Source organism: Myotis yumanensis, unplaced genomic scaffold (assembly GCF_028538775.1).
Source record: "Myotis yumanensis isolate MYYU_CA2020_CCGP unplaced genomic scaffold, mMyoYum1.0.hap1 SCAF_4, whole genome shotgun sequence".
Classification (NCBI taxonomy): domain Eukaryota; kingdom Metazoa; phylum Chordata; class Mammalia; order Chiroptera; family Vespertilionidae; genus Myotis; species Myotis yumanensis.
Genome location: NW_027223755.1, coordinates 76,823,285 through 76,836,653, shown reverse-complemented (window position 1 = coordinate 76,836,653; position 13,369 = coordinate 76,823,285). Strand labels below are relative to the sequence as shown.

At 35.5% G+C, this 13,369-nt stretch overlaps 1 protein-coding gene across 1 annotated transcript in view; it reads right to left on the bottom strand.

Annotated features, from left to right (window-relative positions):
* Nucleotides 1-368: 368 nt before the first annotated feature.
* Nucleotides 369-13,369, bottom strand: part of CTXN3 (cortexin 3) — a 46,552-nt gene continuing 33,551 nt past the window's right edge. Inside the window, exons 2-3 of the transcript XR_011471111.1 lie at nucleotides 5,808-5,965; nucleotides 369-884 (exon numbers count right to left, since the gene is read on the bottom strand). The gene's annotated coding sequence lies outside the window, so the exon portion shown is untranslated. The remainder of the gene's footprint in view (nucleotides 885-5,807; nucleotides 5,966-13,369) is intronic.

Below are 13,369 nucleotides of genomic sequence, written 5' to 3'. Positions count from 1 at the left end.
TATATCACATTTGCTATAATTTATGAAGGGTTATTTTGGCCATCCTGACTTACATTAGCTAAAGAAGTTACATGACCAATAAATCCCAAGACTGGGTAGAAATTTTAGGTAAAGGAAAAAAAAAAAACAATTTAAGAGAATGAAAGATGCAAAAAGCATGATTGAGTGCCTTAACAGACTTCATTCTTAATTTTTAGCTACAACTAACATACTATTTATTATTTGCTTTTATATACATGTCCTGGTAAAAACACAATAGCTTCTGAATTAATTTCTAAATTTTAGTAACTAAATAAATTTTTATGGACTATACTACAACTGTAAAGGTTACAAATAAAAATATAAACATATAGCAATTACCTCCTTCTTCAGAAGCATATTTACAAGAAAAAAATGCCATAAACATTATTATAAGGATTTACTATTTGTCATTTATCAGATGATTGTTATGGCCTTCCAGGAATCATCTTCTAATCTGTACTACTGGAAACAGACAGTTATCAAATATTGAACAATAAAATATCTTCCTTATAATAGTAAAAACAAAAACAAAAAATATTGACTGAAATAAGACAACTTTGTCAAGAGAAAATCATTCTTTGTGTAGCAGGCATCAGCAGTCCCTTTAATCAAGACCTAGTTCGATGAAAGGGAGGCTTTCTGAGGCTGCTCCAAGAACAAATGTATCCTCATGATAGAATGGTTCCCAAAATAAGCTGTCATGTTTGGCTTCTCTCTGTGGGTGTATTGAATTTCCTGAATAATCCTTCTGTCATTTCACACACAGCAGATGCAGCCGATCAGCAACCAGACAAAACTCTTGCTAGTGGAGGTCGTTTCTCACTGCCTCTACAGGAACTGCTTGCATTTGCCTCTTGATTTGCCTAATGACATTAAAAGCAAACAAAAAACACCATTAATGGATTATGAAAATCCCACAACTTACCAAAAAAAAAAAAAAAAAAAATAGGAACAAATAATCAGCACTCCATTAGTTGAAGTTGGGAGATATAAAAGAGATCAAAATCACAAATGAGATGACAGTGCAGGTTATCCCAGATTGATAACCTCTTGTCAAAGTAAGTCATTTTCCTGGTTCATTTACGACTTCAGAAATAAATTTTTTTCTGGGTTGCTTAATAGCTAACTTATATTTTCTCAAGATTTTTTTTACATCTTTTGAAACTTATCTTTAAACATTTATTTAGAAGATATCGTTATGATTTTATTTTATTAGCAGAAACATCCAATTTTGCTGGCAGGGAATTCTTCAGAATCTATTAACCATTTGTTGTTTTAAAATAATTGAAACACTATGTTACATTAAGATGGTATTGACCACAGGAGCAAAGCCAGGAATCTAATGGTAAACTTGTCACCTTCCTGATTGATTTTATGATTCAAATGTTCAATTACTCCCATTAGATATTGACATGCTAGGGAAATAAGTACTTTATATGAATTTCTAAAAGATACTTATTGAAAATATACAGTAAAAAAAACCGTTCTGGAAAAACAATCATTGTGTTTGCTGGTTCTTTGCTACAGAAAAAGCATTAAAAAAAAAGCATTCATCCATATGGTGTCATTCGATATTACAACCTGACACTAATATTAATGGTATATCAGTGACATTTCACTGTTTACAAACTGCTAAGTACAGCATAGTTAATAAGCCTGGGTTAAAAATAATTTTATCTAGCAAACATAGTGGCATATAACTATGTTTCAGGCTGCATTAAACACTGATAATCTATATAAGGTACTTCATTAAAAACTACTGTATAGAAATTTGAATTTATACAACAGCTAAATTAAGGATTGGTTTATTTGCAATATTGAAAGTTTATTCATGTCATTAAAAATCTGAGCTTTGTTAGGGGAGGTCCAGGTTTAATTATTCACAAACTTTTGTGCAGGTGAAGATTTGTACATTTGGCCAGAAAAAGGATTCATTGTTGTCATCAGATTTCAAAAGATTATATGTTTCAATAAAGTTTAAAAATTATGTTTCTTTAGTGTAATGTCCACCCCTCATCATCAAATATAATTTGATTTACAAAATGTTGATTTAATTTGTTTTGCAAAACAGAGTATACCCACATAAGAAAAAAAATGCTGCTATAAAATGAAAAAAATATATATGTGTGTGTTGATTATGAGAATAAATTAACTCAAAACCTTAGAAATATCATTAAATATATTACAATATCTTATTTTTAAACATAATTCTTAAAGGTGCATAGAAGATAGCGATATAAGCAGAGTTATTGAGATTTTACAATATACAATATGCCAGACTTAGTTCTATTTATAGCAGGGGTGGGGAACATCTGGCCCACGGGCTGTATAAGCTCCCACAAGGCATGAGGGGTGAGTTAATTAATGTTTGAACAAATACAGCAGGCTAATTTTTAAGTTGATAATTTTGTATGGCCCTAGGCAGAAGAAACATTTCCTACTCTTCTTTATAGTATTTCATTTTACATCTTGACACTCTGTGGTGATAACCATTGCAATTATTGCCCCTTCTCATGAAGAAACCAAGACCTGCAGAAGTTAAACTATTTACCCAAGATCTTACAGCTAGTAACTAGAGGGCCTGAAATTCCGATATACTGCATGTCTTTGTGGAACTAAAATCCATACTCTCCATCACTCTGCTATAATGCATTCCCTACAGCCCTCCATCACTCAAAATATTACTGCGGATATTGTAGGTCATGGAGTACTCAAATTCATCTACTGTATATTTAATCAGAGGCCCAATAATCACAGTACATATATTCTTCTGGAAACGAAGAAGTGGGTTTTATTTGCCTTCCCTTCAATCCCACTCCCTCACATCTTTTCAGCAACAAATATTAGCAAGTATCACATCACCTATCTTTTTTTTTTTTTTTTTGCACTTACTTTCTGTTGGAGGCAAAAGGCATGGCAACTTAATTACAGATTAGGTTTCTCTTAAAACTCATGTCATCAAAAAGAGTTGTCATTTATGTAAACAACTGGCCAGACTTATTTGTGTTTGTTTGGTGTGTGTGTGTGTGTGTGTGTGTGTGTGTGTGTTGTAGAATTAAATAAAATACACTTTTAGGAAAACTACTTTAAATTCCTTTTTTAAAAAATTTACATAATGAACCTCAAAGACTTTCTTTCATGTCAACTGAAAAAACTTCCCAGGGATACTGTGTGCCATGCACATCTTTGGCTGCGTCCTAAAGGAAGGGAGTGAAGATTTAAATCCTTCATGCTGCTTATGAGTGACAGAGTTACATTTCTGTGATAGCATCTGTATTTGGACAACTAAGTCATGCTGCTTCTCTTGGAATCTTCTGGAGTTTGTGCATATGTGTAGCAGTGAAAATCAAAAGCATAATCTGTAGGACAATATATTTCACACCTCTTAACTCAATGGATTTTAAAACAACCTGGTGAGATTGTAACTAATGAGGAAACTGAGGTTTAAAGAGATTTAGTGACTTGCTCACTAGGTAGAAGTATTGGGTGGAATCCAAGGATTCTGATTCCAAGTTACAGCCTCTCTCTCCCTATATTGCATGGCATAGCTGGTCATTCTGAAAGTCACCAAATGGAGAAGGAAGAGGTAAAACTCTGATTGCCCCCTACTCAGATCTGAATCACTGCTCAGGGAAAATCCTGGACAGCATTTCTCTTATGTGGAATGATTGCCTTACTACTTAGATGCTCTGTGAATGAGGACTGGAGCTACTCCTGGTGGGCCGACCCCCAGCCTTCTACGGAGGTGCATATTCTGTTGAACTTTCCATTGACAGCAGTCATTCCCCTTGTGCTTGTGGCTCACGTCTAGAAGTAAAATAATCTATCAACTCCTCCATAGGAGGCATCGTAAGTTTTATTTCTTTTGAATTGTCAAGGCTGGGAACTCTCTTAGCCTTTCACACATATTTCTGGACTTCTCTTAATTAATCAAAATAAGATAGTAAAAAATGGTAATATGAACAGGGAATCTGACCTTGGGCAGAAGGCGAAGCAACTGCTGTTTTTTGTTGTTTTTTTAAACAGAATGTGTAGCTGTCACTCAAATGTGGCTTGACCAGGGTCATATTACAAAAGAGGTGGTATGTTCCCTCTTCTCCATCCATCTCCCCAGTCTGGGATCTTCCTCCATCCCCCTTCAGTCTACCTCTAACTTTCACCTTTCAAATTCTTGTGTTATCACATTCCTTTGTTTGAGAAAAAATATTTGTTTGATAAAAACATTAACTTGTGTTGTTCACTGCTTGAATTCATTGTTCTGTGAAAATATGGTGCCTTACTAAACTTAATGAATGTGTGAATAAAATCCCTAGAGCAGTGGTTCTCAACCTGTGGGTCGTGACCTCTTTCACAGGGGTCACCTAAGACCATCGGAAAACACATATATAATTACATATTGTTTTGTGATTAATCCCTATGCTTTAATTATGTTCAATTTGTAACAATGAAAATACATCCTGCATAACAGATATTTACATTACGATTCATAACAGTAGCAACATTACAGTTATGAAGTAGCAACGAAAATAATGTTATGGTTGGGGGGTCACCACAACATGAGGAGCTATATTAAGGGGTCGCGGCATTGGGAAGGTTGAGAACCACTGCCCTAGAGGGTGTTATTAAATGTTTCCTCTAACTCGCATAATAAAAAACATGTAAGTAAGCATGTTTTTTTTGAGACGGCATTTAATGTGGAGAAAGCAGATGGAGTCAAGGAGGTGGAGGCAATATGGAATGGGAACAGAGGCTTTCTTTCCCCCAAAATGACAATTTCTAGATCCCTGACGATGCCTCATTCACAGAGGGTCAAATGAGACATTCATGGATCAATTCCTTGCATTAGGAAAAGGCTTAAAGTTTTTAATCTTTCATCCACATTAACACAGAAATGGTGAGCGATGAGTATTGTTATTCTAGAAGAGGAAACAGAGGCGCCTCTGGAGGCGGAATGAGTGTGCCTTATACAATACCCAGCCCTCCCCAAGCAACATTTCCTAGGGAACTGTGCATCCCAGCATTAAGAATGAAGATATGCCGAAACCGGTTTGGCTCAGTGGATAGAGCGTCGGCCTGCGGACTGAAAGGTCCTGGGTTCGATTCCGGTCAAGGGCATGTACCTTGGTTGCGGGCACATCCCCAGTAGGAGATGTGCAGGAGGCAGCTGATCGATGTTTCTAACTCTCTATCTCTCTCCCTTCCTCTCTGTGAAAAATCAATAAAATATATTTAAAAAAGAAAAAGAATGAAGATATTTATCTCTTTTTATCTACCAGAGAATCTACACAAGCCAGGACATACATAAGGAGATCCTTAAAACTATACAAATACAAGTACATGCAAATAAGCTGGTATAGAATTTCTAATCCTATTGTGAAATCAAAACAGAGGAGCGTCCTTAAGAATCCTGGTGCTAAAGGAAGGGAGTTAGTTCTTTAAAATAACAAGCACAGATACAAGAGCTGTCATCAACCTTCTTTGTCAAAAATAAACAAACTTGAGACCAAGTTTCCTTTCGGTTATTCTAAAATCCCCATGTTGCCATATAGTATGTGATAATATTACATAGGAATTTCAAACTCAGTATTTGATCTCTGTGCTTTAAGATACAACATGTTAAAGTTACATGTCTATACACTGAAAAGTCTACATTGTGAAGTAAGGAGAGAGAATATGCCACAGAGGGAGTCTCACTGTGAGAGTGTTTAGTACAATGGAAGTGGCACGGCTACGGGTGCAACCAAAGTGTCCGTTGGTCAGGCCTGTGGTCTCATCTGAAGACTCACCGGGAGAAGATCTGCTCCCAAGCCCACATGGTTGTTGATAGGATTCATTTCCTCAGCATCTTGACCAGAGTGTCCCCTTGGTTCCTTGTCGGTTAGGTCTCTCCAACTCGGCAGCTTGTTTCATCGAATCAGGCAGCCAAGAAGGCAATAGGGAGAATCTGCTGATAAGATGGAAGTCTCCGTGTTTAATAACCTAATCATGGAAGCGGAATCCCACCCCCTTTGCCATATTCTATTGGCAGGACAGAGAGGAGAGTCACAGGGCCAGCTCACACTCAAGTGGAGAAAATTTCAGAAGGTTGTGAATACCAGATGCTGGGATCATTGGAGACCATCCTAGGGGCTGCCTACTATACTAATGCATTTCAAAAATCACCTAGATAAGGACTTAAATATTTACAAAGGTAAAAAATATACTTTTGACAAAGAATAAGAAAAAATAATGCCTAATAGCCATTTTTTACAACCTCATCTTAAAATATATTTTAAAACTCCAAAGAAAAATAAAGGTGTAAAATAGCTGTAAGATATGCATTTGAAACAAAAAATCATTTTTATGTGTCAAGTTTAAAAAGATTAAATATTTAATTGATAATCCTTGTTGGCAAGGATAAACAGATTCTTTGTAATCTGCTTGTGAGATTAAACACATCTGAGGGCAATCTGGTAACATCAAGATTTACATACCTTTTGACTTATCAATAGTACTCCTGGGTACTTATTTTATAGAAATCATTAAGCCAATGTATAAAGATTTATGTACCTGGCTGTTTATTACAGTGATATGTTTACTTCTAAAAAAAAATGGAGATGATTTAGAAGTCCATCAGGAAGGATCAGCTAAATAAAATATGTTAATACAACCACATAATAAAATATATTGCAACTGTTAAAAATGGTTCATATATAATTTATAATCATGGAACTATGTCTATGATATATTTCTAAACAAAAAAGGCAGATTATAAAAACTCTTCCATCCTGTGACAGGCAGAATTATTTATGTGGAACTATATATGTGTGTGCTGGTGTCGTCCACTGTGGCACAGGAAAAAAACCTGAAAGGATATCGATCAAAATATCAATAGTGTTTATCTTTGAGTTGTGGGGCTATGGATGATCTTTATTTTCTTTTTCATACTTTTCTGTATTTTTCCGTTGTTTTTTTTGTTTTGGTTTGGTTTTTTTTTTACTTTGAGCACATTTGCATTGTATAATGACACAAAGCAATAAGACTATTTTCAAAATAATATTTAATACATTTCCTCCTATACCCCTATATAGGAATGTTCTAAGCTTTTATCATATGTTAATCAAAACCACATAGCATCATAAGATCCTTTCATTCCGAATATAATAGCTACTTCTATTGATACATGAATATGTTCCAAGCTTCTTGGAAACATATACTTACTTAAAAAAAAACCAAACTTCAAATTCTCAATACACACAAATACCATCAATCAAAAGGGAACTAGAAATTAACTGTCAGGTTTCTCCTTAGCCTGTCTATTTTGGAATAATAACTCACCGAGCACCAGGAATAATGATTTTGATGAGTTAAATAAGAAAATAAATCTTGGGTTGCTACAGCTAATTATTCACTCATCACTTATTCTTCATACCTTCAACATATTTTTAGTATCTACTATGTATCACTCATTCCAAGAAGTGCTGGGAATGAAATAGTAAATCAGAAACACACTGTGCCTGCTCTTACAGCTTCAGAACAACAAAGCAAAGAATTCACTGGGGAAGGTGTCTCAAAGTCCAGAATTCCCCAACCCCCAGTTCATGAGTCAGGAAGTAGATTTTTACCTTCCCTTCTTTACCTATATCTATTTTTTGACAGCAAACTCAAACACATTTCTTTCTTCCACCCTGTATTAGGCAGAATTCTAAGATAGCCCCCACAATTTTGCCCCCTGATGTTACTCCCATGATTGTGTTTTGTTATAAAAGGGATTTTGCAGATGTAGTTAAGGTTATTCTAACTAATTGACTTCAAGATAGAAAAATGATCTGGATAGCCTAACCTAATCAGCATAAACCCCTTTAAAAGCAGAATATATTTCTCCAGATAGTCGCAGGAGAGAGAGATTTAAAATGTGAGAGAGATTCCAAATGTGAGAGAGGAAGGCTCTCCATTGCTGAAATAGAAGGCACCATGGGGCAAGGAGCTCAGAGCATTCTCTAGGAGCTGAGAGCAGTCTGTCACAAGAAAATGGGACTTCAGTCCTACAACCTCAGGGAACTGAATTAGGCCAATAGTACAGGAATGAGTTTGTAAGAGAACACCCCAAGCTTCAGGTGCGAATGCAGAGCTGCCACCTTGATTTTAGCCATCAGCAGAGAACCTAGTCATGCCATCTAGACTTCTGGATTACAGAACTGTGAGATAATAAAGGGATATAACTTAAAGTTACCAAGTTTGTGGTCATTGGCTACATAGCAATTTTTCATTTGTATGTTATTCCTGGGAACTAGTTAATACACTACAGTATACCTTTAACTGAGATCCTTAGATTTCAACTACCCTCCTTATTGTCCACATAGTGAAATAGAGGGCCAAGATTTCTAGCCCTAGTTGCTTTTTTCCTTTTTTAATTAATTGAATTATTTTTTTTGTTTTAAACAATCTCAAACTTGTAGAAAAGTTGGAAGGTGTTTTTTTTGTTTTGTTTTTTTCTCAACCACGTGTGTGTATACATATATTGCTGACGTGTTGCTCAATGATCTCTAAACACTTTGGTGCAGTTCTTATAAACAAGAACATTCCCCTGCATACTTACAATACAGTCATTGAAATCAGGAACTTCACCTCAATTCCTCTCTCAGAACCCATTCAATTTTCACAAAGTATCCACACAATTTCCTTTATAGCAGGAGATCCAGTTTAGAGTTACATACTGTGTTTAGTTGTCACGTCTCTTTAATCTCCTTCCACTTGGAACAGTTTATCATTCTCTCCTTGGCTTTCATCATCTTGAAACTGGAGGATTGCAGGCCAGTTATTTTGGATAATGTCCCTCAATTTGGACTGGTCTGTAAGTATGATAGTTGTTCATTTTGGCAAAAATACTAAAGAAATAATATTGTGTTCTTCTCATTGATTACTATAAAAGAGCACATAATTTCAACTTTTATGATTACTAATCATGTTAACTTTGATTACTTATGTTGGTGTCTGCCAAGGTTCTCCATTGTAAAGTATTCTTTTTCCCTTTGTAATGAACAAATGCTTTGTTGGAAAGTAAGGAACTATGTAAATATCTCATTCCTCACCAAACTTTAAATTTATCCATGCATATATATCAGTATGGACTTGTTTCCTGTGTTATTCAATGCTTTGTAATATACTATTATCATTTATTTTAATATTCAAATTGCCAGGAATTTGGACAAAGGGAACTCCATAATGCTGGCTTTGCCTCAGCATTATTTTGACAAAACCCTCTATTCTTTGAGCACTTTCTTACTTTATGACACAGCAAGATGTCCTGGGTTCATTGTGTCCTTTCCCTTCCCCAGCCCTGGAACTGGCCATTTTTCCGGAGAATCCTGTTTTTTGTTAGTGAAAAATGGTATTTAGAAACCAAGATCCAGACACTTTTAGGATTGTTCCTGCTTCCAATCACATTGGACTTTTTTTTTCTTAACTTTTCCAAAACACCATGCTCTCTCCTGCCTAAGGCTTTTGTATATGTTGTTCCCTCAACCTAGAATGCTCTTTCCTCCGCCCCACAGTGAACTCTTCCTACTCATCCTTCAGATCTCAATTTAAATCGTGCTTCTTCAAGGAAACCTTCTATCAGTGCCCAGAGTGGTTGAGGTCTCCTGTGTCATGTTCCTTTAGAGAAGTTTATAATATAGTAATCATTTGGTAGCATATGTTCCCTCCTCATTAAACTGATAATCTCTGAAGGACAAAGGCTGTCTGTTTTTATCAACATGGTATCACTAGTGCCTAGCACTGTGCCTGGCACATAGTAGTGTGAGTGGGTGAGTGAGTGAGCGAATGAATGAGGGAATAAACAAATTAATGAATGAAGTCAGAACTCAATTCCAGAGCTTTCCTAGTTAGTCAGCAGTGAACACTTAAAACTTTTAAAGGTTAACTCACTGAAATAGTACTCACTAAATTCTCAGACATAAAGGCACAATTTCATTCTTTCTGACAAAACCCTGAGTTTTACACACTGGATCAAATAATTTTCCACATTATTTCATCTTGGAATGGATCCATGCAAAAATGGAAAATCAAGTATTCTCTGAAAAGATTTGCCATTATTGGTTTAATCACTTGGTTTTATTCTTCATTAGATTTATTATATTCTAAGTAACTTTGCTAAGTTGCTAAGAAAACAAAATGCTGCGAAAGAATATTTAATTTGATTGCATAATACTAAATCTTCACCACCTCCTGAGTTCCTAATTAAATCTTGTTTTTTTCACGGCGCCTTGTCCTTGAATGCGTGCTGCTCTGAAAGTCTCAGAAGTGGAATTTCTGGTAGATAAAATCCAGAGACTTGCTTTGAAATGTGGAAGCCTAATAGTTCTACCATTGTCTCTACAGGAAGGTCAAACATACAGTTGTCTTCTTGGCCTCGTGCTTTTATGGCTTCCTCTGGTTTTGAGTCAGACCTGGATGCAACAAAGACGCACCTCTGGTTTCTGCCTCTCCCCAGAAGTCACTCCAATAACCGTCCCTGGGAATTATGTCAGACCTTCTGGCATCCTTTGAAGCATTTGATTATTGAATTCCGTTGACTTGCTAGAAGGAAAGTGGGGTCAGAAGGGCAGGCCTGAGACAGTTATAGTTCTTTTAGTCCTAAGAGATACATTAGGAGAGGTTTCAAAAAGCTTTTTCTCATTTTATATTTTCTCAAATGGGCTTCTGAGACACTTGGTAATTTATCTTCCAGTCATTTTCTGTTACGTAGTGTTTATGATAAAAACAGAGGATCTCGTCACAACTTACACAATGAGAATAATTTTTCCTTTTCCCTGACTGGTATGGCAGTTTTGTTTTCTTCCATTCTAAGATATCTCGCAAAGTGAAGACTTGATTGAAAGAAATTACCTGTGGTTCCATTAAAATGAGATGAGAAATGCAGACCACCACTTCAGGTGAATTGGGGATCTCTCCTTTGTTCTGAGGCTGCAGTGAGGGGAAGAGTCTTGGCCATGTTAAGGCTCCTGCAACTTAATATTTAGTACTTCCCACCAAAGAATCTAACCAGTATTCATACATTCAAGAAAAATCTCTCTATTCTTTAGCCGCTTCCAGTGGCATATTTTCCTCATTCGCAGAGTCATGTGTCAGGTGGTGTAGCATTCACACATGACCCATTTAATGTGGTTCTAAAAAGGAATCTCTATTAGCATATCACATCTCAAAAGTAATTGCGATGGATGCAATTCGTGGATGTGATTAGTTAACTAGAATTCGTTACCTACACTGAGAACATCATTATGTGGGCTTCGCTAAATGAACTAAAATATCTTGACCAGGGCCCAACTGAGTATTCAGAGAATCAAAGGCAAAGACTCAAAGCAAGCTTACAAAAACCCCTCTAATGAGAACACTGTGTAAAAATACATAGTTCAGCTTTGAAGTAAAAAAAAAAAAAAAAACCACAACAAAAAATACCTGAGCAATTAGGCTCTAACACTTTTTAAACAGAGATACATTTTAGTTGTCGGATCACTTTAGAATTTTAGGAGTGAGATGAACACTTTATGTGAGATTTCTAGCAAAGGGAAAAGAAGGATTCTGCATTCGGTAATGACCCAGAAGATGGGACTGCGGAGGACCATCTCTTTCCTCTAGGACTGTGTTTTATTTGTCAAAATGAATGTAGGATAGCAAGTCATTCCTAGTATTTAGTAATACTCTCCCAGGTCAGCAGAGCACTCTGTGTGCCAGACATAGCAGAGCAGAACATGCTGACAAGAACAGAGATGCTGGGGATAGTCTCACCCGGTCAGATGCCAGTCTCTGGCCATGAGGAATGTTGGGTGAGGCTCTGTTAAGTTATCCAAAGAATGATTAGATATCTGGTATATTTGTCTGTGCAGAGACCCTCTTCCACATCCTCCTGAAAGCTATTTAAATTTAAATCCTACAAACGCCATATTCCTGGGAGGAATCTGAAAATCTCTACCTACCAGAGCAGGGGAGTAGGGATGATGTTATGGTAGGAAGTGCATACATTTCTGGCATAAATGTTTGTTTGCCTCTGCTTGTCAACATCTGAGTAGTTTCTCTGTCCTCCCACGTGGAGTCAGATGATATCCAGTGAACATCCCCTCCCTTGGAGGCTAGTGTTTATCTTCCAAGTGCTAATATTGAAACGAAGCTCTTGAGTCAGGCAACAGTGAGCCAGGGGGTTTCTGAGCATTTCTTCTCTTCTCGAGTCTTCCATGAGGGAAATTACCTTACAAATCACTGTGCTACTTTTTCAACATAAATCACAAGTGTCTTCCTGGCCAGAAGTAAAAGAGCAAATGTATTTAAATAAAAATTAAATCTATTCATATATCTATTCTCCTTTTAACTTTTAGGCATGGTTATGAAATGTTTTTAAAATTAAAAGATAGTAAGTTTTTAAAAGTATGTACAAAAATGAAACCATTTAGAGTCTATAAGATGCCTGACAAAATTCTTATTTCAATTATAGTTCTTTCTTACATAAAAATTATATCACTTTATAGAATTAAAAAGCGAAATTTGTAAGTTCAGCGAAGACAGGGATCATTGTAACCTTAATACCCAGCAAGTAGTAAGTGGTTAATATTCATTTGTTGAATGAATTAATAGAAGAATGGAATATTGACAAAATCAAAGTATTATTAGTAAGATATAAATAATAATAAAATAATAATACAATTATATAATTCTTTTTATAATTAAACATGATTTTTTATTTATTTAGTGAAATTTTTAGTGATTTTATCTTTATCTACAAGAAAGACATTCTAGGAAACTATTATTATGGTTGATATTGATAACATATCTAATTGTTTTTCTGATCTCTGTATTTGTGCTGTACTGGCCTTTCTTTTCTTTATTAAACATATTTTCAGACTCATCTCTGTTAAAGAGAACTATACAATGGCAAGGACAACTGACTCTGAAAATGACATAACATGCTGAAAAATAGCAATGGCAAATGCACAAAGCAAACCAGACTGTTTTCTTGGCAATTTTAAAACTTGTCATATCTATGATCATTATTTAACTGTAAATTGTATGATGAAAATTTAGAAAATTAGGTTTATTAATTTTTATTTTTCAGAAGCCTTTTATGTCTCTAGAAAACAGAAGTTAAACTGTTATAAAAAACTCAGAAAATAATTTAGAACAGTTCTTAGACTTTTATATTTTTTAAACCAGTGTAGACAATGAATCAATATTTGTCATCTACTAAGTACCAGCACCGTGCTAAATACTTCACAGTATGTAGAGTATATTCAAGTAACATATTTCTTATAAGGCTAAAAAATGTAACTGACAATTATGAAACAAATAACAACTCAAAATGGAAGGAATTAAGTCT